The sequence below is a fragment of the Taudactylus pleione genome, unplaced genomic scaffold (assembly GCF_031769625.1).
Source record: "Taudactylus pleione unplaced genomic scaffold, aTauple2 ptg000652l, whole genome shotgun sequence".
NCBI lineage: Eukaryota > Metazoa > Chordata > Amphibia > Anura > Myobatrachidae > Taudactylus > Taudactylus pleione.
Genome location: NW_028285054.1, coordinates 822,432 through 849,913, shown reverse-complemented (window position 1 = coordinate 849,913; position 27,482 = coordinate 822,432). Strand labels below are relative to the sequence as shown.

General features: G+C 49.8%; 1 long non-coding RNA gene across 2 annotated transcripts in view; it reads right to left on the bottom strand.

The window, feature by feature from the left end:
- Positions 1–25,414, bottom strand: part of LOC148478451 (uncharacterized) — a 77,827-nt gene extending 52,413 nt beyond the window's left edge. The window contains exons 1-2 of one of the 2 annotated variants that reach the window (XR_015872025.1): positions 25,161–25,414; positions 23,582–23,721 (exon numbers count right to left, since the gene is read on the bottom strand). This is a non-coding gene — a long non-coding RNA (uncharacterized LOC148478451). The remainder of the gene's footprint in view (positions 1–23,581; positions 23,722–25,160) is intronic. The other variant, XR_015872024.1, reaches the window with a different exon arrangement.
- Positions 25,415–27,482: the final 2,068 nt, after the last annotated feature.

Below are 27,482 nucleotides of genomic sequence, written 5' to 3'. Positions count from 1 at the left end.
AGCAGTGGTGAATACATATTCAATGGAGCAATTCAACATTGCTCTGGTGCAGAGACAGCTGACCCAATAATCTGCTTTCTCTGCATCTGCTTCACCATTACTTCCGTAGCAGTGAAAGAGATCTCGGCAGTGCCAGTGCATGAACTGGGCCTCACACTGGAGCACAAAGCCCTGGCGTCTGGCGGAAGGAGCCAGACAGGGCGAAGGGATATGAAAGAATCCCTCCGCCACCCGGGACTGTGAGATGGCAGTTAGGAGCTGTATTCCTGGCACCTTATCACTTTTCACTCTGTCTCCTAACCAGTGGCATAACTAAGGGGGGTCGAGCAGGGCGTGTGCCCTGGGCGCAGTAGTACTGGTGGCACGGGGGGCGCCGCCACCCACGATACCGGCCCGCCCTAGTTAGGCAGTGTAGCGCCGACCGCAGTGTGTGCGGTCAGCGCTACACATTTACACAGGACCGGCGCTAGGCTTCCCAGCGCTGGTCCTGTGCTGCACAGCCAAGCCCCATCCCTCCCCCTGAGCGCTTGCCCAATAGCGCCAGGAGGAGGGTGGCAGACGGGCTCATGCTGTGCATAACACACACATTTGTGTGTTAATCAGCAGCCAATGAGAGTCAGCCGACTCTCATTGGCTGCTGCTGCTACTACACACACATCATCACCCCGAGCGGCAGCGATGTGTGTGTGAATCAGCAGCCAATGAGAGTCCGACAGACTCTCATTGGCTGCAGCGTCCACTGCAAGAGCCGGGTTGGAGCTCACTCAAGAGCTCCGCCTTCCGGCTTATGCAGTGGGTAATGGGAGAGATGTCATGACGTCTCTCCCATAATGCTGAGCGCGCCAGCCCGGGAGGACCCCCGGGAGCGGTGTCCGGAGCGTGGATTCAGGTGAGTATATATATTTTTTTAACGTGTCTGCACTACTGGGGGCACAACGGGGGAGGGGGTGACTACTACTGGCAGCACCATTACTGGGGGGGGACCTCTACTGGGGGTGGGGCACTTCTGGTGTCTACTACTGGTTGGGGCTACTACTGGGCGCACTTCTACTGGGGACTACTACTGGGGGCACTATATAAGGTGCTTACTACTAGGGGCACTGCACTGGGGGGACCTCTACTGGGGGCAATAATAGGAAGGACCACTACAGGGGGCACTGTATAAGGGGCACTGGATAGGGGGACCACTACTGGGGGTTTGCATAAGGGGGACCACTACAGGGGGCACTACATAAGGGGGAACACTACTGGGGGCACTTCATAGGGGGAACCTCTACAAGGGGACACTTAATAGGGAGCACCACTACAGGGGGCACTGGATAGGGGGGATCACTACTGGGGGCACTGCATGTGGGGGAGGCTTACTGCTAGGGGCACTGCACTGGGGGGACCACTGCTGGGGGACTCCAAATAGGGAGGACCACTCCAGGGGGCACTGGATAGGGGGGATAACTAATGGGGGCCTGCATAAGGGGAACCACTACAGGGGACACTGCATATGGGGGGACTACTACTGGGGGCACTATATAAAGGGCACTGCATAAGGGGGGTACCACTACTGGGGGCACTGCATTGTGGGGACTGCTACTGGGGGCACTGAATAAGGGGAACTAATGGGGGGCTGTATAAGGGGGACCACTACTGAGGACATTGCATACTGGGGGTACTGTATAAGGGGCACTACTGGGGTTAAGGTGCATATGGATAGGAATGCTCTGAGTGACGATAAAGGGGGGTGTGTCATGTTGACACGCCCCATTTTTAAGTGACCACGCCCATTTTCCTGCCGCACGCGCCTAAGGCGCGCGCACAAGGGGAGGGTGTGCTCCATTATCAAATATGCCTTGGGCTCCACATATCCTAGTTACGCCACTGCTCCTAACACTGTTTAGTAAATAGACCTCTTAGACGCTAATCCCGGTGCGACAGCTACTTTTTACGCAGTACAACTGTGAATTTATGCTACTTTTGCAGCCGATGGAATCTGTACAGAGACGGCCACCGGCTGCGTCTCTAATCTGTCGCTTTGCATAAAAATAGTCGCACCATCAGACACACATTGGTGCAGGGCCATAACTAGGGTAGTGCAACCAGTGCCATGGCACAGGGCCCAGCAGGGCAGGGGGCGCTGTTTGGGCCTGTCAATATTCGTGTTTACTATCATTCTCACTTGTAGCTTCCTCTTCTTTTATTCCCAGCATCTCCTGCCCTCCCCTATCTCTTCCCTGGCCCTTCCCAATGAGGCCATGGCCCTTTTCAGATACACTATATTATGTCCCTATTTCAAAAATGGGGGAGGGGGGGCGCCAATGCTCTCTCTGGCACAGGGCACCAAAGAGCCTAGTTACGGCTCTGCATTGGTGGCACCAGCGGACATTACAGCAACCATTTGGATGCTCAGAATGTCTGTCTGAACATGGCCGCTGAAATCACTGCAATGGCGAAAAAAGTGAAGCGCCTGAATGGCCACCCCCTTTTTAGCCAGCAGAAATGCCCTATCAAACACCACTCCTCTGCATCCAAATTCTCACTGCGTCCCCCGGTGGTAATCATTGGAACGCGTGCGCAGTGCGACTCTGACTCATGTGCAGTACAAAACACATCGATAACTGCGCCAACAACGGCATTGCGTTCACCTCTTAACCAGGCCCTGTGCCTCGGGACAGCCACGACCTGTGTTGGGAAACATAAGTGGTATGTACTGTTCTCCGCTGTTCTGCGAAGGTACCTACAGTGTTTTGCAGTGGAGTATGGGGCAGTCTAACACTTCTCAGTGCCAGACGAACCCCTATAGTTATGATCACGCCACCGATGCGACGTATCGTGATGTAGGCGTGCTACGTTCCGATTCACGAATCAGAAATGTTGGTGGAGGGGGTGTGAGTATCACAGTGCACATCTGAGCTTATCAAAGAGACCACTAATAACATTCACACATATATACATAGAAGGGGATCCAGCCAAAATGCCGATGGCCAGGAAGCCGTCTGACTAAATCCCGGCATCTAAATACTAACGCGGGACTAAAGACAGGCGTCAAAATTCCAACGCTCATCTATATCCCGACGCCGGAATCTAGACAGACAGCTTCCCGAACGAAGGTAAGCCGGGCAGTGTTAGTGCTTAGCTGCGGGGGAGGGTTAGGTTTAGGGACTACTGGGTGAACTTAGGGTTAGGAACCACCCCAGGAGGGTTAGGTTTAGGGTGCGGGGAGGGGGGGTTAGGTTTAGGCATCCCTGGGGGGGAGGTTAGGTTTAGGCACCACCTCGGGAGGATTAGGTTTAGGGTGCGGGGAGGGGGGGTTAGGTTTAGGCATCCCCGGGGGAAGGTTAGGGTTAGGCACCACCGGGGTGGGGTGGGGGTTAGGGTTAGGCACCACTATTTGAGGGTTAGGGGGGGAGGGTTAGTGTACTTATCAGCCCCAGTTGGGATCTTCAGCGTTCGGGCTTGCGGCGTTGGGATTTAGGGGTCTAGTTACTAAGCAGTGTTAGGAGACAGAGTGAAAGTGATAAGTCTGTGATAAGGTGCCAGCCAATCAGCTCCCAACTGTCATTTTTCAAACACAGCCTGTGAGATGACAGTTGGGAGCTGATTGGCTGGCACCTTATCACTTTCTTATAATTTTTCACTCTGTCTCCTAACACTGCTTAGTAAATAGACCCCTCAGTCAGACGGCTTTCCAGCTGTCGGCATTTCATACCCAACCCCATAGAAGTCCCAGACATAGAATAGTTTTGAGATGTGTTTGTTTTGATGAGTTGGGATTGTTTTGAGAACATTCATAGACTGCAGCTTGTCTCTCTGCACTGAACGACTGTACTCTGTGTTACATAAGGCACCCAATGATACAGCATCTATTGGAAAACAAATGGCTACACACCACACCTTCCAACACTTGGGTGTCCCAGATTGCCACATGAACAAGTAGTCATGTTTTAGGCGTGTCCTGTCTCCTGAGCCTTCCCTGACCGAATTGGTGACCCCAGATCACATGATCTGCTGGGATCCCCCTTGGACAGTGCACTCTAGACATTCGTCTACACGGCCTATGCCCAGGGTTGGCTCTGCATGTCCCCCCAGGGTGTGCCCAGTGCTGACATAGGGAGGCATTCATGAAAGCTTGGAGAGATAACATTGTGAAAGATATATTTACTTAGCCATGGACAGAGATAAAGTGAACGGAGATATAGGGGACTAGTTACTAAGCAGTGTTAGGAGACAGAGTGAAAAGTGATGTCAGTGATAAGGTGCCAGCCAATCAGCTCCCAACTGTCATTTTTCAAACACAGCCTGTGAGATGGCAGTTGGGAGCTGATTGGCTGGCACCTTATCACTTTTCACTCTGTCTCCTAACACTGCTTAGTAAATAGACCCCGTAGTCCCAACCAATCAGCTCCTACTGTAACTGTAATTTTTCAAACACAACTTGTAAAATGACAGGAGCAGATTGGTTGGTACCTTATCTCTCAATGTTATCTCTCTCCAAGCTTTCATGAATAACCTATGCGCTTTGCTGCCCTCAGTCACGTACCCCTCCCCTAAAGACACCCAACCAATGCTGCCACCTACTGCCATTTTCCATCTGTCCTGCAGGTACACAAGCTGGGAGGGAAAACAATTTAGCTCCAAAATATAATGATAGTCAGCTACAGTAACATATATTAGTGTTTATAGGGAAGTTTTTTTTCTTAATCCTACACATAGAAGCCCCCTGTCATGATCTATTTAAAGAATATGTGATAGCTACATACCTCCCAACATGACCCTCTCCAGGAGGGACACAATGCTCTGGTCCTGGACTTCCCTGGTAAGAGGTGGGGCTGCAGCACAGTTCAAAATTCAAATAGGGGAGTCACACCAACTGTCATTTCACACTCTGCCAAACATCACTGGCTGGGACTCACTGGCAGTTGGTGTGACTCCCCTATTTGAATTTTGGACTGTGCTGCAGCCCCACCTCTGGAGCCTCCACCAATCATAAATTACTAGGGAAGTCCAGGACCAGAGCATTGTGTCCCTCCTGGAGGGGGTCATGTTGGGAGGTATGTAGCCGTTAAAATAAGGCCATTCTGGAAAAGGGCATAGCGGCCAGTGCCATTTTGAATAAAGTTCATTTAAAGAAACCAAACAAAAAAAAACCAGCAGTTTTGAGGAGTCAGCAGTAGGAGAGCAACAGAGGTAACACAGAGTCAAAACTGTATGGTGTTAAATCGTGACTCTGCTGACACCCTCAGCCAATAGAGAGCATAGCACGTATCTGAGACAGGAGAGCTTTGAGACTTTATATCTATGCTGATCTGCCTACATCTGAGGGGACACTGCCTCAGCAACGTCCAGTAGACTAAGTGAGATAAAGCATGTTTATATATATATGTATCTGCACCACTGCACATGACATTGGGGGAGATGCATTATAGCGGCACTTATCGTGCCGCTATAACGCTTCCTGCATCGCGAAGCAGGAAGCACCAAAGATGAGATGTATGATAATCTCATTGGCCGCTGTCCCTACTGTAGGGATAGGGCATCACCAAACTGCAGCTGTCGATATCAGGCGAACTGACCATTCATACATAGCCCAGCACATCGGCGCTGCTATCTTGGAGATAGCAGCGTCGATAATGACAGGGCGCCCAGCCCCCTAATCATACATGGGGAAGAAGCAGTATCGGCGCACATAACATGCGCTGATGCCGCTTCAATGGTTAATACATCTGTCCACTGGTGTAAGTTCATCCTAGACGCAAGGAGGCAAGTTATAATTAGGTGCCCTCCCCCAACCAGAGCCGCTGATACTATATTGTAGCAATTCTCATGCAGACAGACAGCAGCTGATGGTCTAACATGGAGCTCTCCACTAGTGTATGGTGGCTTCTCAGGTGCCGGGAAGAGGTGCCATGTATTGGGCGGCCGTGATGGTACACTCTGGGTACATAGTTACAGCCCTAAGTGGGGTGAATATATTGTGGGCGATGGAGGAGGTGCCCCTGTGGCAGGCGCCTCCATTGTCTCCCATAGTTCTACCCCTGCATCTGTCCCATTATCCTTTATATGCTATACCCATGGTCGTAACTACCATAGGGTAAAGGGGTTCAGATGCTATGGGGCCCAGAGCTTAGGGGGTCACATCTTCCTTGTAAAAGCTACATGTGTTATATACAATTTTCACCATTGGATGGTACATTCTCAATAAATTAACCCTACGGCCCTATATTTCGGGAGGTGCACATCTACCGTGTACTCAAAGTGGGACCCCTAGAAGGCTCTTCTACTTCTTTATCTCAACAGGTGCTCCCAGTAACAGGACTGAAGTTATTAGAAAATATATTGAGAATCTTTAGACAGTGAAGTATCATTTAAGGTCCAAGACATTTTATAGAAGATAATTATAGTATGAAATTAAACTACTAGATAGAGAGTAAGGTTGTAAACAGTAGTGTTATCATTACCTTATACTAGCTTACAGTTAGGTGCTTTAATGTATCTAGGAAGCATTATAGTCTATTGTTAGTTGGTAAAATGTACGAACATTATACTTGTAAATGTTATAATAACTTTTGCAATGGTCAACCAGTGTACATAGCCAGGGGCGTATTAAAAGAGGAGGGGGCCCTTGTTCACTCCCCGTGCACACCCTGCACCCATTATAAATATGCCCCTGCACATAGCCCTTGTGTAATTGTCATATTAACTGTAACATCACTACATCAGTGTCGCCTGGAGTGTCCTTTGGATGCTCCAGGCATACACCCTGCAGTCTGTGCGTCCTCAGGATGCCCCGAGCATCCTGAGGACGCACTTCGCTGTGATGGAGGGTGGGGTCGACACAAGGCGTTGTGCAGCCCTGTTACACTTTTGGCAGGTATGGTACCAACACTGCAAATGGAAATTTAGGACAAAACCAGTACCACCCACATTAATGCCAATTTTTGGTCCATATTTTTGGCAGGCCATGCCATTTTTGATGGTCCATTAATATAGTGCAAACTATTGCGTAATTACTAAACAATACATCTGATTAAACACATATGAATGATTTAGCTATATTTAGGTTTTCCTGACAAAACCTATAATCATTTTCAAATAAGCAAGTCAAATTTATAATAATATTAATATGATAAATAAAAGTAAATATTAAATACAATGGGTCTTGTATTACGAGACAGGAAAAATAATCGTGTATTTTTTTAATGGAACACTAGATGGCTCTGTTGAGCTCTGTAAGAGCTTAGTATTGGCAAATCCTTAGTAATAACGCACACAGCAATGGTTTGCAGTTATTTCCTTAGAAAATACTGGTCACTAAATTCTAAGCATGCTTTGGGGGCAATAGAACTTTTCAGGCATGTTTAATTAGAGGGAAAAATGATTGCACTTAGCAATATTGCTCCATGTTTAAGAACATACACATTGTATATTGCCATCTCCATCAAGGCAACCTGCTGTTTCTATTGCATACATTTGTATCAGGGAGCCTGCTAGTAGGAATATGTCTTTTACTCTGTCTTATGGATGTAATAGCTGTGCTGTGAGGCATGAGGTTGCATGCTAAGTGTAGTCAATAGCCCATGGAATACAATGCAAGATGGCACACACCTTGTAATGCGATAAGTGTCACATCAAAATCAAACTCACAGTTGTCACAGTGGATGCACCAGACTTGAATGTGAATTTTGCCACAATTATAACATAGCACCTTACCGGTGTTTTTATACTAAGCGCAATATTGACCCATTCCCTTGCACATTTTGTATGGTATAGAAACACATCCATTAAATGTATAAAATGAACAGTAAAGATCAACATTATAGTAATGTTAACGTAGGTTAAGTACAGTGAGGTTGTACATGATGCAGATCTGCAGACACAGGTGTGGTATGTTTTGTTGACATTCATCAAGTCAACACTGAGGAAATGCTGACATGATTAGTAGGTTGACAAAATGTCCCTGATAATCTAGCTGTGACTCACCTGGTACAGCAGGTACGGTAATGTCTAAATCCCCTTCACAGAGGGGACCCTGACGTCATCAGCCAGTATCCAGCGTCATACCCTACCAGCCAAGTGGGCATAGAGGGGGAATATAACCATGTGGTGAGCGCAGCAAGCCCGCGAGGGGACAACAAAGTTGTTTAAGTGGGGACAAAGTACTTGTGTAGCTGGCTGTCATGGGCAGGAACTGCACTTCCGCCCTCACTCACGTCACTACCAGGTCCCTAGTATGAAGGGGAAATAAGCTCTACCCAGCAGGTACGGCGGCTCCAGCAGTGACATCAGGATGACTTCCGTCACTCAACAAGGAACTGTGACGTCATCCCATTGAGGCCACAGCACAAAGGAGAAGGAGACACTCCTCTCCAACATGGGGGCATATGTTGCACCAGGCATAAAGCTGGCACAAGTATGCAGATAGAAATGGCTACTTCCACACTGATATGTGCAACTTGGCAAACCGGCGAATATCTGCATTTATTTCCATGCACGCAGTGAGAATGTAATTGTTACCTGACCTGTGTCTTACACTGCATCAGTCCCTATGTCACTATTTACTAAATATATAATAATTATTGTTGTACTGTATAAATTACATTTATAGAATAGTGAACACTAGAGGGTGTAGTTTCCCTTTAAATTCTCCTCATAGAGCCCCCCAATAAATTGAATTTCTTGTCCACAGGGACATATGGGGTCTATTTATCATGCATGTAGTGATAGTGCCTTTCCCCGGAGCATTACGCATCCAGCGAAGGCTTATCAGTAGACTGCAGGTGGGCTGGATTTCCTACCACATCACAAGGTGACTCAGGGGAGTGATAATACATTGCAGCTGTACAGTATAACTGTGCTATGATGCAATGCATTATGTTAAGCAGTGGCGTCACAGGGGAGCTGTTTGTCGCACTGGGTGTCACCGACCCCAGTGACACCACTGATGTTAAGCCATACTTACATACTCTCTCGGAAGGTGTGGGACACTCCCGATTTTTCTGGTAGTCCCCCACATCCTCGGAAGTCTGGGTGGATCTTCTGCATCCCGCCCACTTCCTAGGATGGGGAGATAATACCGGGAATCGTAGGCCTGTACAGATGGGGTGAGGCTAAAATTATGCAAATTGGCTCTCAAATCATTTTGCCATGTTGGGGCGGGGCCTAACGATGTAAGAGCCAGGACCCGCCCCCAAAGTGGCCAGCTACTGTACATCTCCTTCTGCCAGAGAGAAGAAACAAAAAGTGGGTCAGTATGTGTTAAGTACCGCTGCCAATGAGTGAATAATAATAGTTAGACCCCAAAGTCTGGTGGGTATATTCAGGGCCGGATCTAGACATTGTGGAGCTCAGGGCGAAAGTTCACAGTTGCGTCCCCCCCCCAAAAAAAACAAACAACAACAACTTTTTGTAGATGATGTTCTTCTGCGCACGCTGAAAGCACATGCGCTTCCATAAAGGGAGCGTGTCCTTGCAGAACACCCCCAATTCATCACACTGTGGGGCGTGCCCAGCACTTATGAAGGTGCTGGGCTTCCCCCAAGCTCTCCCCTCGAGGCGAATAATTGCCATGTGCAGTAATGCACCTTACACAGTAATGCCCTTTATAAATACATTATGCCACATGCAGTAATGGCCTTTATAAACACATTATGCCACACGCAGTAATGCCCTTTATAAACACATTATGCCACACGCAGTAATGCCCTTTATAAACACATTATGCCACACGCAGTAATGTTCTGTATAACACATTATGCCACATGCAGTAATGCCCTGTATAACACATTATGCCACATGCAGTAATGTCCTGTATAATACATTGTGCCACACACAGTAATTCCCTTTATAATACAGTATCCCCAATTCAAATTGCGCCACACATTAGTCCCTTATTCATGTTATGACACACAGTGGTGCCCCTTTTACACAATGCCCAAATTAGTGCCTCTTATACACAAGGTCCACAGTACTTAGTAGTGCCCCTAATGCAATGCCCACAGTAGTAGTGCCCCCTATAGTAGTGCCCACATTAGTAGTGCCCCGGTAATAATGCCCCCTATAGTAGTAGTCATGATGTCCCTCCCATAGTGCTCTATGCGGGAGCCGCCGCTGCAGGGAGGGAGCCGGGTGCCAGCTGATAACAAATATCAGTGGGCGCCTGGCAACGCGGGGGGGACCGGCGCTGTGTGTTTTTTTTATTATGGGAATTTTTTTTTTGCCTTCTGGGGACTCAGTGGCGCCCTCTAGGGGCCAGCGTCCCGGGTGACGGCCCTGTTAGCCCACCCCTAGAACCACCACTGGGTATATTTACTAAAGTGAGAGTTTTGAAGAAGTGTAGATGATGCCTTTAGCAACCAATCAGATTCTAGCTATTGTCTTCTAGTAGGTGCTAGTCTTCTGAGTAAGTCTAAGTTGTTGCAGTCTCCAGATACACAGAGGGCTCTCCTGCTGCCAGCAAGGACACAACGGCCTAGAAAATATGAGATATGGTAAGAACTTACCCTTGTTATCTCTATTTCTACGAAGTCCATAGGGTTCCACAGGATACCTTGGGGTATAGGTGTGACGTCAGTCGCAGGGCACCAAAGAGTTAAGCTTTCAGCCTCCCAGGATGCACTAGGTCCCCCTCCTATACCCCGCCCCCGGGCCAAGGCACCTCAGTTAGTTACCAAGCCATAGGCCGGAGGAGGAGAAGGAAGAGAGAGAACAAAGATCTGGACACATACAAGAATCACATTCTCACCAGAGGGAGACGGAAAACCGGTGACCAGAGCAAAGCCCATCTGCAGCACAGGTGCGACAGGGCGGGAGTCCTGTGGAACCCTATGGACTTCGTAGAAATAGAGATAACAAGGGTAAGTTCTTACCATATCTCATATTTTCTACTTCAGGGTCCATAGGGTATCCACAGGATACCTTGGGGATGTCCCAAAGCAGTATCCTTTAAGGGTGGGGACGCTCCTGTGCAGAAAGGAGAATCCGCCGCCCGAAGGAAGCATCCTGAGAGGCGAAGGTGTCAAACCTGTAATACCTCACGAAGGTATGGACAGAAGACCACGTAGCAGCCTTGCAGATCTGAACTGCCGAGGCACCACGTCGAGCTGCCCACGAAGGACCCACAGACCTAGTGGAATGAGCCTTCAGAGAAGGAGGGACCGGTAGGCCTTCATGAAGATAAGCTTCAGAAATAGCCATACGGATCCAGGCTGCCAAAGTTTGCTTTGAAGCAGGCCAACCCTTTTTACGGAAGCCAAAGAGGACAAACAAAGCGTCCGACTTCCTAAACGAAGAAGTGCGGTCAACATAAGTCCTTAAGGCCCGCACAACATCCAAAGAGGCCTCACCCACGGAAAGACCCGGTGAGTTAAAGGCCGGAACAACTATTTCCTCGTTAATATGAAACTGGGAAATAACTTTGGGAAGAAACTCGGGCCGAGTGCGGAGCACTGCCCTGTTCCCATAAAAAACCAAGAAAGGGGGTCTACAAGAAAGAGCCCCTAACTCAGAAACACGTCTGGCCGAAGCAATGGCCAGAAGGAAAACAGTCTTAGCTGTTAGCCATTTAAGATCCACTGAGCCCAGTGGTTCAAACGGCGGTCCTTGGAGAGCCCTCAGGACCACAGCCAAATCCCAAGGCGCCACAGGTGGAACAAAGGGCGGCTGAATGCGGAGAACACCCTGCATAAAGGTGCGCACATCCGGGATTGTAGCAATCCTACGGTGAAACCAGACAGATAGGGCCGAAACCTGTACCTTCAAAGAAGCAAGGCGAAGCCCATGATCTAGTCCCGCTTGCAGGAAGGCGAGAATCCGAGACAGACGAAACTCCCGCGGTGCATAACCTCTCGGTCGACACCTACTGGAAGAACGTATGCCACACGCGATGGTATATCCTCGCGGAAGACGGTTTCCGAGCTCGTAACATGGTACGCACCACAGAGCTGGAAAACCCCCGGGACCTCAGCATGGCCGTCTCAACAGCCACGCCGTCAAAGACAGCCGAGTCAGGTCCGGGTGAAGGCAAGGACCCTGAGACAGAAGGTCCGGTCGTAGCGGCAACCGCAGAGGAATGTCCACGGACAGACCCTGAAGGTCTGAGAACCAGTGCCGTCTGGGCCACGCGGGAGCTATCAACAGGAGCGTCCCTCCTTCCTGTTTGAATTTCCGGATTACCCGTGGAAGAAGGGAGACCGGAGGGAACAGGTATGCGAACCGGAACGTCCACCGGACGGACAGAGCATCCACCAGAGACGCCCCTTCGTCTCTTGTGCGAGACCCGTACACCGGCAACTTGTTGTTGTGCCGGGACGCCATGAGGTCGATTTCTGGAAGACCCCACCTGTCCACCAGTAGTTGAAAAACGTCCGGGTGCAGGGACCATTCCCCCGGATGAACGTCCTGGCGACTTAGAAAGTCCGCCTCCCAATTGAGCACTCCCGGGATGAAGACCGCTGATATGGCCGGAAGATTGCGCTCCGCCCAAACCAGGATCCGAGAGACCTCTACGAGAGCCGCCCGACTGCGAGTTCCTCCTTGCCTGTTTATGTAGGCCACGGTGGTAGCGTTGTCCGACTGGACCTGCACCGGGCGACCCTGGAGAAACCGCTGTGCCTGCTGGAGAGCATTGAAGACCGCACGGAGTTCCAAGATATTTATTGGAAGCTCCGCTTCTGTCGGCGTCCACCTGCCCTGGAACAAGTGTGGACCCGAAACTGCTCCCCAGCCCCGAAGACTGGCGTCCGTTGTCAACAGGACCCAATTTGGAACCCAGAACGGACGTCCCTTGTTGAGGTGGGTCGTCTGTAACCACCACGTAAGGGACAGGCGAACCTCCTGGGTGAGCACAATCGTCTGGGACTTCAGAGACTGAGTCAGCCCGTTCCACTTGGACAGGATCAGGTGCTGCAGAGGTCTGGAGTGAAACTGGGCGTATTCCACCATGTCGAACACCGACACCATGGAGCCCAGTAACCTCATCGCCGAGTGTAAGGACACCCGGCGGCTGTGCAGACAACCGCGCACCCTTGACTGTAAAGCAGAGATCTTGTCCTCCGTCACGAAGATCCTTTGCTGTCCCGAGTCCAATAAGGCTCCAAGATGCAGAATCCTCCGAGACGGGATTAGAGTGGACTTCTGCCAGTTGATTAGCCAGCCGTGCCGTTGCAGCAGTGCAATGGTCAGGTCCAAGTGGCGTAACAGGAGCTCTGGAGATCCTGCCACCAATAACAGGTCGTCCAAATACGGCAACATGCGGACTCCCTGCAGCCGCAGAGAAGCCGCCATGACCGCCATCACCTTGGTGAAAACACGTGGTGCTGTTGCCAGGCCAAAAGGTAACGCCCGAAACTGGAAGTGGTCGCTGCTGATTGCAAACCTGAGGAACTGTTGATGGCGCCAAAGAATAGGGACATGCAGGTAAGCGTCCTGTATGTCCAATGACACCAAGTAGTCCCCAGGTTCCAGCGCCAGAATGATGGACCGTAGGGTCTCCATCCGAAACTTCGGGACCCGCAAAGACTTGTTGAGTGCTTTGAGGTTGAGAATCGGACGATATGACCCATTGGGTTTCTGTACCAAAAATAGATTTGAATAGAAACCCTGGCCCCTCTGGGAGAATGGAACCGCCACTATAACTCCAGCCTGGAGCATAGTGTGCAATACCTTCCGCAGCTCCGTAGCCTTGTTCCGGTCTGATGGGAGACCCGTGGTGAAGAAGCGAGCCGGGGGTCTGTGCCGGAAGGAGAGGGCGTATCCGTGGGAAACCACCTCCAGAACCCAAGTGTCTGTCGTAGTGGTCGACCAACACTGGGCGAACTGTAGCAGGCGGCCTCCCACCCTGGGATCCCCCAAAGGGAGGCCCGGACCGTCAGGCCGCAGGCTTGCCATCTGGCTTGGGGGCCGGACGTCTGGTACTCCATGCCTGCTTCCGGGGCTTGACCGATTTCTTAGGGCCAGCCTGTCGAGTAAACGACTGTGGTTTGGGCCTGCCCTGGGCCCTAGATGACCGAAAGGACGATGGTCCCGAACCAGAAGGAGCAGCGGCCGACGGGAGACAGGCAGATTTGGCTGCCGCCAGCGTGGCCACAATCTTATCCAGATCCGGACCGAAGAGAACTTCTCCGGTAAACGGCAACGCTTCCAGACCTTTCTTGGAATCTGCGTCCGCCTTCCAGGATCGCAGCCACAAGGTGCGACGAGCAGCTACCGCTGCTGAAGAAATTCTAGACACCAGAGTACTAATGTCTAGAGCCGCCTCGTTGATGTAGGTGGCCGAATCACGGAGATTGCCAATCAACTCCGCCTGATCGGCCGGACAGTCGGATTCAAAAGAAGCCTCTAATGAATCCGCCCAGCGCTCCATCGCTCTGGCAACCCAGCAAATGGCCATAGCCGGCCGTGCTGCCCCCCCAGCAAGGGAATAAGCGGACTTCAGGCAGATTTCTACCTTGCGGTCCGTAGCATCCTTAAGGGAGGACATGGATGGCATCGGCAATGTGGCACTACGGACAAGACGGGTCACGTGAGAATCCACCTGTGGAGGGGATTCCCACTTCGCAAAATAATTATCCGCGAACGGATAAGCCACCGCCAGGCGTCTCTGCGGCTGGTATCTTTTGCCAGGTTGTTTCCACGCCTCCTCTAAATGGTCCACCAACTGACCCGAAAGAGGAAAGACTGTGGCATCGCCCTTCACATCTTTGAAAAAGGCATACTTAGATTTAGCCGCTGGGGGAACTTCGTCCTCAATCACCAAGGCTGTGCGGACCGCCCGAATAAGTCCAGGAATATATACTTTGGACTTAGCATCAGCGTCCTTAGTATGGAGAGGTTCCTGATCGTAAGGATCTAGAATCTCCCCATCATCAGACGTCCCTTCGTCATCCTCATAAGGAGCGGACAGAGACGCCACCGGCCTTTTATGAGACCGCATCACAGACTCCCCTTGCAACACATCCGACAAGTGCTGTACAGAACTCGTCAGGGAGTTAACCCACGCTGGCTCCTGAGAACCCGGGAGCGGGGAAATAGGGAGACTGTGGGGTACCACCAATTGTCGTGGGAACCCCTGCATGGGTGACGACACCACAGACTGCTGGGACAAACCCATCGGAGTAAACGCGGGCTGCGGAGCTAACTGGCCCACTAAAGCTGTTAACGCCTGAGCGAAACAAGCCCAGGGCGGCTCCTGTACCGGTGCTGTAACCGTAATAGGCCGCGCCATGGACAAACACTGCCGGCAAAGGCCCTCCGCGCTACCCTCCCCCTCCGCTAACGGTACTTTGCACGTGGTACACTGTAGCCGGAGGGGAAAATCACTTTCAGACATGATGGCACCACGTATGTGACCTCTCTCACCAATTAAGTATTAAATAGGCGAGAGACCACCCTGCAGCACCGCACCGCAAGGGCTTTAGCAGAAAGAACAGGGACAGTAATAAAGCTGACAGTTTAGAGAAGAAAAGATTACAGGCAGCAGCGCTAGCACAGTCACATACAATGCAGAAAAATAACAATTCCTGCACTAACAGCGCTGATCACTCAACTACACAGACACAGGGCCTGGTAGGACACAGCGCTGCATACACAGACCTGACCACAGCGGAGGAGAGGTATGCGGGGGGACCCAGACCACGATGCTTCCGTCCAGCGCTTCCAGCAGCGTTCACCATGCGTTCTGGAGAAGATGGCCGCCGAGGAGCAGAGAGGAGGCTGGCCTGGGGGAGGAGCGCTGCCACAGGACCAGTCGGCAGCATGCAGAGAGGGCTGTGTGCAGCGGGGGAGGCGCCGGCTGTGAGACAGGGAAGGCGCGCTCCCCTGGCATGCATTTAACCCCTGGGACGCCGCAGCGCTACCGCTCTGCTGCGGTCCGCTGTCCCAGGGGGTAGTGGAAGCGCAGGTTGGTCGCCTGGCTCCACGCTGCAGCCAGTCCCCAGGGAGCCCCCTGCCTGGGGACTTAGGACCATGTGATCAGCGGGGACCCACCGCGGGACCCCGCTGCTTACCTCTGTCCCCCTTGAATCCGGCCATGGTCCGGAGCATCTGGGGTCACCGCTAGCTGTGACCCCAGACGCCCACCAGCATCCCCGGATCAGTACCGGCGTTCTGGTACCGGCGGGGTGTAGGGAAGACAGCATGGACGTCAGGACTGACTGTCCATGCTGTACATCCAGATGTGCAGCCACAGCTGCATGAAGAATAAGCTTCAGGGGCTCTTCTAGCCCCCACTCCAACAGGTGCACCCGACTCCGGCCGGGCACCAAACTAAACTGAGGTGCCTTGGCCCGGGGGCGGGGTATAGGAGGGGGACCTAGTGCATCCTGGGAGGCTGAAAGCTTAACTCTTTGGTGCCCTGCGACTGACGTCACACCTATACCCCAAGGTATCCTGTGGATACCCTATGGACCCTGAAGTAGAAACAGTGTTTAAATGGTCCGACACGCCTGTGTTTTTCTTACCACCCCCATTAATACTCCCAAGCGCTGACTACCTTGGGAGTGATGATCTAAGCCAGGTGGACCTGAGTTGCTCCTCACTGACATCTGAGCCAGCACGACACGCCCTCAGTCTTTCGCCCAGGCCCATGTCGCACCACCCTTGTTCTGGCAAAATGTAAATAAAAATGGACCATATATGATTAAAAACATAGCACAGTGGCGCCACTCACCTAGCTGACACCCATTGCAGAATCCTGGCAGAAGATAGTGGGGTGCGCGTGTCCGACAAAAATGGGGCATGGCATCGTGTGTCAGGGGCGTGGTCTCGCGTGTAGGGGGAATGGCCTTGTGACCCAACCCCCGTTTTAGTCATTCCAGGGGGGGGATCCCAGCAGTGCGGACTGCCCCCGAAGGCCACTCTATGTGCAGTGCCGGCTCCCTTACTGTGTCAGGAGCCAAGTGCTGCACGTAATGTTACAGTGCTGCACCCAGCTCCTGTCACTGAGGAGTTGGCACTTTGGTGTCACCTCTCGGCAGGTGACACCCAGGTGTGGCCCGCACCCTCTGCATGACGCCACTGACTATTCACATATAACATAACAATAATGAAAACTAAAAAGGCTATGCAGATTAATAGCTGTATATCTCTTCAATATATAGCTTATATATCATGGTGAAGCAGCCACTATATATATATAAACACACATAAGAGCTAACAGTTCTTATAAGGGCCTTCCAAGAATGACAAACTCCAGAAATGTAGCATTTTACTGTGAAATTGAAGAACACTTAAGGGTTCAATGAAGTCTCAGATAGGTTCAGAAACCTGTTTACCATATAATCACTCATTACATGGTGATTACACTGCGGCAGAGTGTTCTATAGGATAAGCTTCCTCATCAGTGACAGACATCTTATGTCAGGCTAAGATACTGTTCAGCATTACAGGCAGCTGGGGATACATATAAAGTATTGAAAAAAGAGCTAATAGGAAGAGGGAAGAGCTGGGACAAGTGAGGCTCAGGATGGAGAAGAGGATAGATGTGAAGCATACATGTCTGCTTTTAAAGTTTCCTCTCTAGGAGAAGCCAGGAGAGGAGAATGCAGAATACTACTTTAGAGGGCGGGGCCAGTCTCAAATCATTAGGCCCCACCCTGGTACGGCACAATTCCGCGATACACATCATTTTAACCACGCCCCCCACTACGGACCGGCAATTACGGGTATGGCCTCCCCATCTTACCCACTTCATTAAGATGTGGGCGGGATGTGATAGATCCGACCACTCTTCCAGGTGTGTGGGGGACCTTCCGGGAGAGTATGCCAGTATGATGTGAAGGCGCATTAGTGTGGATAGTATACAGGCGAATCCTAGCACATCTGGGATTTTTAACATGGTGAATTGTCCCAAATTCCCCAATGGATCACTGATAATCGATGTCTGCCGATCTGCGTTTTCGATCACCGATCATCAGATCAGAGTTGGTAGAAAGGAGAATCGGGCTGTAGGTGATTATTTTTTAATTGGATTCTGGTGGACTCTGGGAGCCAATGAAAGGATTTGCAAAATGGTGCCGCATATGTGGAACAGCGACTGATGAGTAGACTAAAAGATAGGAGGAGGTTGCAGTAGTCAGGGTGGGAGATGATGAGAGAGTAGAGGTGAGCATTAGTAGCATATTTGGTAAGAAAATGTCATATTATTGTAATGGTGGAGGGGACAGGAGTGGGATCAAGTTTAGCACCAAAGCAGCGGATTTGGAAAACTAAGGTAATTGTGGTGTGACTGTCAAAGGGCTTAATTCATTTCGGTATGCAATATAGCGTATGCACGCAGTTCAACTGCGACAGTATGCTAATCCATAGCGATCACAATGTCGCCCTGCACTACATAAGGACTCCCACTTCACCTACATGCACATCCCTAATGAATAGCAAGACTGCGAAAACATCGGTACAATCGAGTAAGGTCAGGTCAGACCTTATTTAGGAATTGCTAACTTCAGCTCACGCTGAACACACGCTGAAACGCACCGGCACGCCTGCGTTTCCCCGACCATCCCCCGTCACCACCCACAAATGGCACTTCCAGTCAATCATTCCGCGATGGGTCTGTGTAGCCGCGGCAATCGCTGTCCCGATCACAGTGACTGGCTCGTGCACTGCGATGCATGCGCAGAACTCAACAATCACCCGATTGCGTGCGCATAGGCAACTGCGATCCTTGCTGAATCAGGCCCAAAGAGAGATTAGAGGGAAAGTGATGACTCTGGGAGGAGGGAAGATAATAAACGCACCACCAACTCGAGGCACCACTGAAAGTGTCCCGACTCCCGAGGCACCCCAGGGTGCTACGGCGCACAGTTTGGGAACCACTGTCCTATGGTATTATTAACATCAGTAACAATCATTTCCAATCAATTTTGACCACCTCACACAGGGAGGGACTTAAATGCAATCCAAAATATGCAAGACCTGGTTTTTAGATCCAAATCCTGAACTTGGCCCGAGCTGGGACATTGTTCTACTCGGAACCCCAAAGTTCAGGTGTGCTCGGTTTTCAGCTAAACTGAACCACTCATCTCTACTTCTAACCTATCATTTATGTATATTTAGAATATTCCCTGTCTGAGTGTGTGTCCAGTATCCAGTCTAGACATCAAGGGGTAGATTTGCTAAAGTTTCTGGAGGTGTTTTCCACAGCAGCCAATCGGATGCTGTATATCATTTTCTAGGATACAATAGAGAAATAATAGCGAAAGTGTGTTTAGTTGCTATGGGAACACCACCACTTTTTTAGTTTTAGAAGCTTTAGTAAATCTATCCCCAAGAAGCTTGCTCCTGTCTGTTTTCAAGAGATGTTATCGCATGTGAATATTATGTTATTACCTGATCTAGGTCTTCTGGTTCTACTGTATGCAGATTCTCAACATATTGTTTGGTTTCTTTCCCACCATTGCCATTAAACTCGCCCACTCCATTGGGTCTGTGACCTTGACTGCTACATAAGTTTTTGCAAGCATCAATTTCCTTTATCATTCTTTTTCTAAAGGCGCACATCCACTTGGCGATATTAATGAGCGATTGAACGATAACGATATCCCTATCGTTCAATCGCTCATTAATCGTGCACTAAAATGTCGGAAACGACCAGCGATGCGCTCTCCGGCAGGTCGTTTCCAACATCAATCATCGCCCAAACATGCCGGTCAATCTGCCGATAATGACAGATTGGCCATGTTTGGGGATGATGGAGGGTGCCTACACTGAACGATATAATGTTCAATGTAGGCACTGCACAGTGCAATGAACAACTGACTGATATCATTATCGTTCAGTCTTTTCATTGTCGCCTAGTGGATGTGCCCCTTTAGAGCTATAGAAGTCTTCTCAATGTTCATTATTAATCCCACCTGATTGTTCTAACCTGCAATGCAGACAGCGTTCCTTTCTAGGACTTAAAACTCTGTTTTCTTTGTCTTTTGTTTTTTTTATAGGTATGATTGGTTGACAGTGAACATGTCGACATTCATCATCTCTACAGAGATATTTCGACATTATGAACTGTCGACAGACAGTCCATGGTGGTCTAGCGGTGTCTTACCATGTCACAGCAGCTGCAGTGGCTCCAGCTCCACCTACCGCCTAGACCAGCAAGACCGCCTTAGTGCAAAGCAGCAGCAGCAGGACCCAGGTACACAATCACATCAGCAAGATCTGCAGTCAATGCAGTGGCTTATCTATCATTATCTCATTAATTTGATCTAGTTAATTTAATTAATCCATTCAATTTAGTGTTTATAATGTGACAGTTTCCTACCCATATAAACTGAGAACCCTTTTAAGGACCAAGGGCCACATATAATGTCCTGTAATTCTATCATAATAGACACTACTGACCTCAGGTCACCTTACAGCAAATCCGTTTCTCAGCATCGCAATCTCCCTGTCACAGGGGGCTGAATGGATGGTATCATCAGAAATAGGATTCAAAGGACTTTTTTCATACAGTCCTATCTATTACACTTGGGTGGGGTAATATTTAATCTCCCCTGTATTCTCAAATGCCATTGTGTCATAAATGTCCAGGGCAAATTGTCACACTGAATACACCTAGAAATCACACTAATGTTACAGCGCCCCTTCAATTAAACTCTTGTATTAAATCATGAGAACTTTCATTCTTATTTTGCTTAATGTAAGACTTATATATGGAAAATAGTACATTCTTTTTTTTTTATATTATTTTACAAATATTTGCACAATTAAATAACAATTAAATGTATTATGTTAACTTTGTAATTTAGGATTTGGAGCAAAAATGCTGAAAGTAGATGAGTGTGGTATAAAATAAGGTAGAAATTCATTTATCATCAGCGCTGCATACAATGATATGCTATATAATCCTGATATGGAGGCAGAATGCAGTCATTGCTATAAAAGTGTCTATTTAGCTAAATTGATGGAGTAATTGATTGTGTGTAATAATGATGATGATGTGATGATATTTCTCTGAGGTACAGCAGGGTACAATAATCATTATGCAATTAGCAGCTGCTAACGCCCAATTGAAGATGGTATATTTCCCTCACAAGCTAATCGCTGAGTTCCGGATCACAGGGATGAAAATCAAGGTGTGTGTGTGTGTGTGGGGGGGGGGGGGGGGGGGGGGGTCACGGGGGACGGTGGTCGGTTGTGGGGGAAGGGGAATTTAGGAAACAATATCACACTGCAAGTGCATTTTAAATGTGGATTATAGTAAATAGGGGTTTTATTGGGGTCGCTTCCTGCTATCAGAAATCCCATGCAAACATCTGTCTGTATTTTGAGGCAGAAGCATCTATGCCACCGCCCACAGCTAGGGCCGGCCTGACCATTTCTCAGATTACAAAGGCGAGTAGGGCACCAGCCAGAAGAGGGCGCCATGTTCCCTGCATGGTGCCGCCTGGTCAGTGCACCCTGCCTAGCAGCCCAGCACCAATCTGCCTCTGGCCAGCAGCACCACCCACCATGTTCCCTGCCTTTAGCAACTCCACCGTGCTCCCTGCACCTAGCAGCCCAGAAAGCACCAACCTGCATCCAGCCAGCAGCACCACCCACCGTGCTTCTTGCCTCAAGCTTCAGAGATGTGCTGTATATCTGTTGGAATCGGGTCGAGCTGCCCCTACCCGCAGCCCTCCGCTTGTGAGAGCAGCTGTCATAGCTACCATCAGCAGTCACTCCTTCTATCTGCAAACAGCTCATTACTGCCCAGCAGGGCCGGCCCTAGCCAATTTGGTGCCCTAGGCAAGATTTTGGCTGGTGCCCCCTATAAAATAATCCACCACGAATCTTAAAGTGGGTACACAGCTGACGGATATATCTGCAGATTATGGTTGTTCATACACACTTAACAACCATCATCTGCAGCCCCGCAAGCCAGGCAACACATAGCGAACCCTTCCCTGCCAGCCACTGTAGCAAGTGTAACGGCGATCGGCTGAACGCCCGTACACACAGCGACGGCTGTGCTGCACAGCTGACGCAATATGTCTGTAAACAATGTTGTTCACAGTCATATTGTGTGTATGGGATATTTTCGGCATCTCAGCGTTTGGGACACCGATACGCACACACACACATATATATATATACAGTATATATATATATATATATACAGTCAGGTCCATAAATATTGGGACATTGACAGAATTTTCAGATTTTGGCCTCTATTCACCACCACAATGGCTTTGAAATGAAACAAACAAGATATGCTTCAACTGCAGACTTTCAGATTTAATTTGAGGGTAATTACATCCAAATCAGGTGAACAGTGTAGGAATTACAACGGTTTCTATATGTGCCTCCCACTTTTTAAGGGGCCAAAAGTAATGGGACTATCAACTCAAAAGCTATTTCATGGACAGGTGTGGGCTATTCCCTCGTTATTTCATTATCAATTAAGCAGGTAAAAGGTCTGGAATTGATTCTAGGTGTGACATTTGCATTTGGAATCAGAAAAACCCCTTCACAACAGTTGGCCAAATCAAGAACACTCTCCAGGAGGTAGATGTATATGTGTCAAAGTCAACAATCAAGAGAAGACTTCACAAGAGTGAATATAGAGGGTTCACCACAAGATGCAAACCATTGGTGAGCCACAAAAACAGGAAGACCAGATTAGAGTTTGCCAAACAACATCTAAAAAAGCCATTACAGTTCTGGAACAACATCCTAAGGACAGATGAGATAAAGATCAACTTGTACCAGAGTGATGGGAAGAGAAGAGAAGGAAAGGAACTGCTCATGATCCAAAACATACCACCTCATCAGTGAAGCATGGTGGTGTAGTGTCATGGCGTGGGCATGTATGGCTGCCAATGGAACTGGTTCCCTTGTATTTATTGATGATGTGACTGCTGACAAAAGCAGCAGAATGAATTCTGAAGTGTTTCGGGCAATATTATATGCTCATATTCAGTCAAATGCTTCAGAACTCATTGGACGGCGCTTCACAGTGCAGATGAACAATGACCCGAAGCATACTGCAGAAGCAACCAAAGAGTTTTTTAAGGCTAAAAAGTGAAATGTTATGCAATGGCCAAGTCAATCCCCTGACCTGAATCCGATTGAGCATGCATTTCACTTGATGAAGACAAAACTGAAGGGAAAATGCCCCAAGAACAAGCAGGAACTGAAGACATTTGCAGTAGAGGCCTGGCAGAGCATCACCAGGGATGAAACCCAGCGTCTGGTGATGTCTATGCGTTCCAGACTTCAGGCTGTAATTGCCTTCAATGGATTTGCAACAAAGTATTAAAAAGTGAAAGTTAGATTTAGGATTGTTTAGTTTGTCCCATTACTTTTGACCCCTTAAAAAGTGGGAGGCACATATAGAAACCGTTGTAATTCCTACACCGTTCAGCTGATTTGGATGTAATTACCCTCAAATTAAATCTGAAAGTCTGCAGATAAAGCACATCTTGTTTGTTTCATTTCAAAGCCATTGTGGTGGTAAATAGAGGCCAAAATATAAAAATTCTGTCAATGTCCCAATATTTATGCACCTGACTGTATGTATGTATATATATATATATATATATATATATATATCACATAATATTACACCCCACAGGAAAAAAGATAATATGCTCCAGCCCCCTCACAGAAGACTAACCTGTCAGTAGCAGAAGCTGTGGGCAGCACAGGTCTGGTGATTGGCAGGACGAGAAAGTCTTTGGGTACAGGTCTGGTGGATGATGGTAGGCGACAGGGTGAGTATGCGTGGAGTGGTCTGGTAGTTGACAGGATGAGTGTCTGTGGGGCAGATGTGACAGGATGAGTGTCTGTAGGCTGGTCTAGGCACAGCACCCCTTCCTCCCTTCAATGGCCTCCTCTCACAGAACTTCATGGCACTCTCCCCCCTTCATCATATCACAACACCCCCACCTTCCTTCAATATTCACAGGTTTTTATTTCCCCTCTATGCCCACGTGTATAGTAATTTGTAGCTGACCAGCCCTGTAATAGTGGTAACATGGTTGTGACAACAGAGGTTCTTCTGCCAACTTGGATCTAGCATCAACCCCCCCTTCTATGTACCCAGCCCCAGCAGCTCATCTGTGTACCCAGCAGCCCCCCTTCTACGTACTCAGCCCCAGCAGCTCCTTTTTTCTATGTACTCAGCCCCAGCAGCCCCTCTCTGTCCCCCCTTTTTTATGTACTCAGCCCCAGCAGCCCCTCTCAGTCCCCCCTTTTCTATGTACTCAGCCCCAGCAGCCCCTCTCTGTCCCCCCTTTTCTATGTACTCAGCCCCAGCAGCCCTACTTCTATGGATTCAGCCCCAACAGCCCCTCTTTTCTATGTACTCAGCCCTAGCAGCCCCCCTTCTAAGTATTCAGCCCCAGCCGCCCTTCTGTGTCCCTCCTTTTCTATGTGCTCAGCCCCAGCAGCCCTACTTCTATGTACTCAGCCCAGCCAGCCCGTGTGTCCTCAGCCGACCCCCTTTTTTATGTACTCAGCCCCAGTAGTCCCTCTTCTATGTATTCATCCCCTCTGTGCCCAACAGCCCCTCTCCTATGTACCCAGCAGCCCCTCTGTGTGTCCAGCAGCCCCCCTCCTATGTACCCAGCAGCCCCTACTATGTGCCCAGCAGCCCCCCCTCTCCTATGTACCCATCAGCCCCCCTATGTACCCAGCAGCCCCGGTGTGCCCAGCAGCCCCCCTCTCCTATGTACCCAGCAGCCCCTCTGTGTGCCCAGGAGACACCTTCCTATGTACCCAGCTGACCCCCTCCTATGTACCCAGTAGCCCCTCTCTGTGTGCCCAGCAGCCCCCTATGTACCCAGCAGACCCGGTGTGCCCAGCAGCAGCCTTTCTCCTGTGTACCCAGCAGCCCGCTCTGTGTGCCCAGCAGCCCCCTCCTATGTACCCAGCACCCGCCTTCCTATGTACCAAGCAGCCCCCCCTCCAATGTACCCAACTGCACCCATGTATCCAGCATCCCCTCTCTGTGTGCCCATTAGCCCCCTATCTGTGTGCCCAGCAGCCCTCCTCCTATCTACCCAGCATCCCTCCACTCCTATGTATCCAGCAGTCTCCCCCTTTGTACCCAGCAGCCCCTCTCTGTGTGCACATTAGCCCTCCCCTCCTATGTACCCAGCAGCCCTCATCCTGTGTACCCAGTAGCCCCCCCCCCACTCCTATGTACCCAGCAGCCCCCACTCATTGTACCCAGCTACTGTCCCCACACTTACCTTGTTGCTGCTCACGCGAAGCGGCTCCTCGATCGAGCGCCGCGGTGCGATGTCACGCGCGTCGGGTCTTTTGTCTTTTTTTAATTAACTTTATTGCATGCATTGGCGGGCGCACAGCGCAAATCAATTGTAGTACCTGCACTGCCGAGGGATGGCTGACACAAGCAGCCACATCCTGGTACAGCCGTGCAGCTGCAATAGATGCCCCCCTCCACCTATGGTTCCAGTCCAGACAGTGGCGACCGCGCACAGGCACTATGGGCTGGCCCTGCTGCCAGGCGGACCTCCAGATGGCCAGTCTGGCCCTGGAGGTGTGGCAGCGGCAGGCCATCTTGGCTCCTCCTGTAGACAGAATGAGCTTCTATGCAGAAGCTCATTCTGACTAAGGACCGGGCGGATGCGGATCCCGGTCACATGACCGGCCTGGCCGTCCGCTGCGCTGCCCAATTGGAGAGCTCCGATTGCGGCAGCACGCTGAGGGAGAGAGTGGGTAGCAGCGCCGGCTCTGGGGTTTTGGCTGACATGCGGGAGGTGGGAGCAGCGGTGGAGGGGGTGGGGGGGCAGACCGGCGGAGCCCTGGAATGCCCCTAGCATTCTGAGTTGCCCCTAGGCATTTGCTTACAATGCCTATGCCTAGGGCCGGCTCTGCTGCCCAGTACCTGTCATTCATCCCAAGGGTCCCCATTTATTAATGATTGCATTTGCTATATGATCAGGACATGTCAGTATCGCCCATGATCGCACTGCAAAATGCGATCATAGCGGTCGATTGTGTCATCCGGGACATGCAGGGACATGGGCTCCGAAAGGAGCCCGTCCCTGCGATGTTCCCAGAGAGCTGCCGGCCTGTGCCGTGTCTCCTGTGCAGGCGCAGTCACGCTGATTACACATGCACAGCCGCCATAGCCGGGGAGGGTTCTGGAGGATCCCTTTGCCGGCTAGTTATGCCCATAGGCTACAGCGGCTAACGCCATCTTCAGATGGCGTTAACTGCGGGGGACAATATCTGGAATGCATCGCATTCCTGATGTTGGTAAATCTGACAGCATTGCATCCCCCATAGAAACCTATGGGGAATGCGGCTGCCATCGGTAATGGAGGGTTCACAGCAGGTATTTCCTCCTTAATACATCCTGGGGAAAGGTAATATTTGACGTAATCCCCCGAAAACGGGTGTTTTCGGGGATTATACCTCAAATATTCAATGATAAATGGGCCCCTATGGGAGAAGCAGCAGAGATGCTGACTTAGAATCGCTTGTAACTTCGTAAACATTGTTATAGTTACATCAACCAAACAGTGGGGCTGATTCAGAGATGTGCGCAATGCCAATTTGTACGCAGATCGAGCGATTGTTAGCCATTGCATGTGCATGTCAGCGATTGTTTTGCGATTACGCCTGCACAGAGGATTTATTTGCAAAGTGAGTGACAGGTAGTCAGTGTTGGGGGGAGGAAACGGGGTTGGTTAGAAAAACGTAGGCGTGTCTGACCGTTTAAAAACGGGGCGTGCATAAATTAACCATTGCAATCTCCTACGCAGCATGAGAGCCCTCTGCGTGTCAGGAGAGCCGCTGTATTTGAGACAGGTCAGACCTTCCGCAAGGACTGTCTGGCTGGTCAATGTGCATCGATGTTACCAATATTTACGCAGGTGCGCGACATCAGACGCAGATGAGAAGGCAGCAGTGGGCGTCCCTAGGCTCGGGTAAGCTTTGGAACTCTTAGCATATTTTCGCAGCTGCGTTTCATTCGAAGTTGTCGCTGCGATCACATTAGCGGTGATCTCTGAATGAAGCGCCCAGTATCTGTAGCAACTCGCATCACCAGAGAAAGTGATAATATGCACCATAAAGGGGCACGTATCTTAGCTATATAAATATAAAAAGTTTACTTTACATGGAAAATTCTGAATAATCAAAAAAAAGTTCTCCAACGTTCTTGAAGTGAGAGCGGTCATGCTGGACTTAAGATGTAATTAATTTTCTGGAACAGTGAAAGACAGAGTATAATGTGTGGGTTCATCCTCCATGATTTATTGATGTCTGGTGCCAATTAATTGTTATACCGCCTGTGGTCAAGGATGGGAGGGTTAAGGTGGTCTGATTAGGATGACATGAAACCAAATGGAACATCATGGATTACAAACTGTCTCTTTTTATGGCCTGCAAATTAGAGTGAGAATTAAAAGACTTGAACTAAGTGCTCCCCACGCCTCGCAGACACAGGCAACTGAGCAAAGTATTGGCCAAGACTGTCTTCTATCAATAGGTGTCATCCATTCCTCTGGTGACCTTCACAACAGGACTGTGCTGTGTTCGCA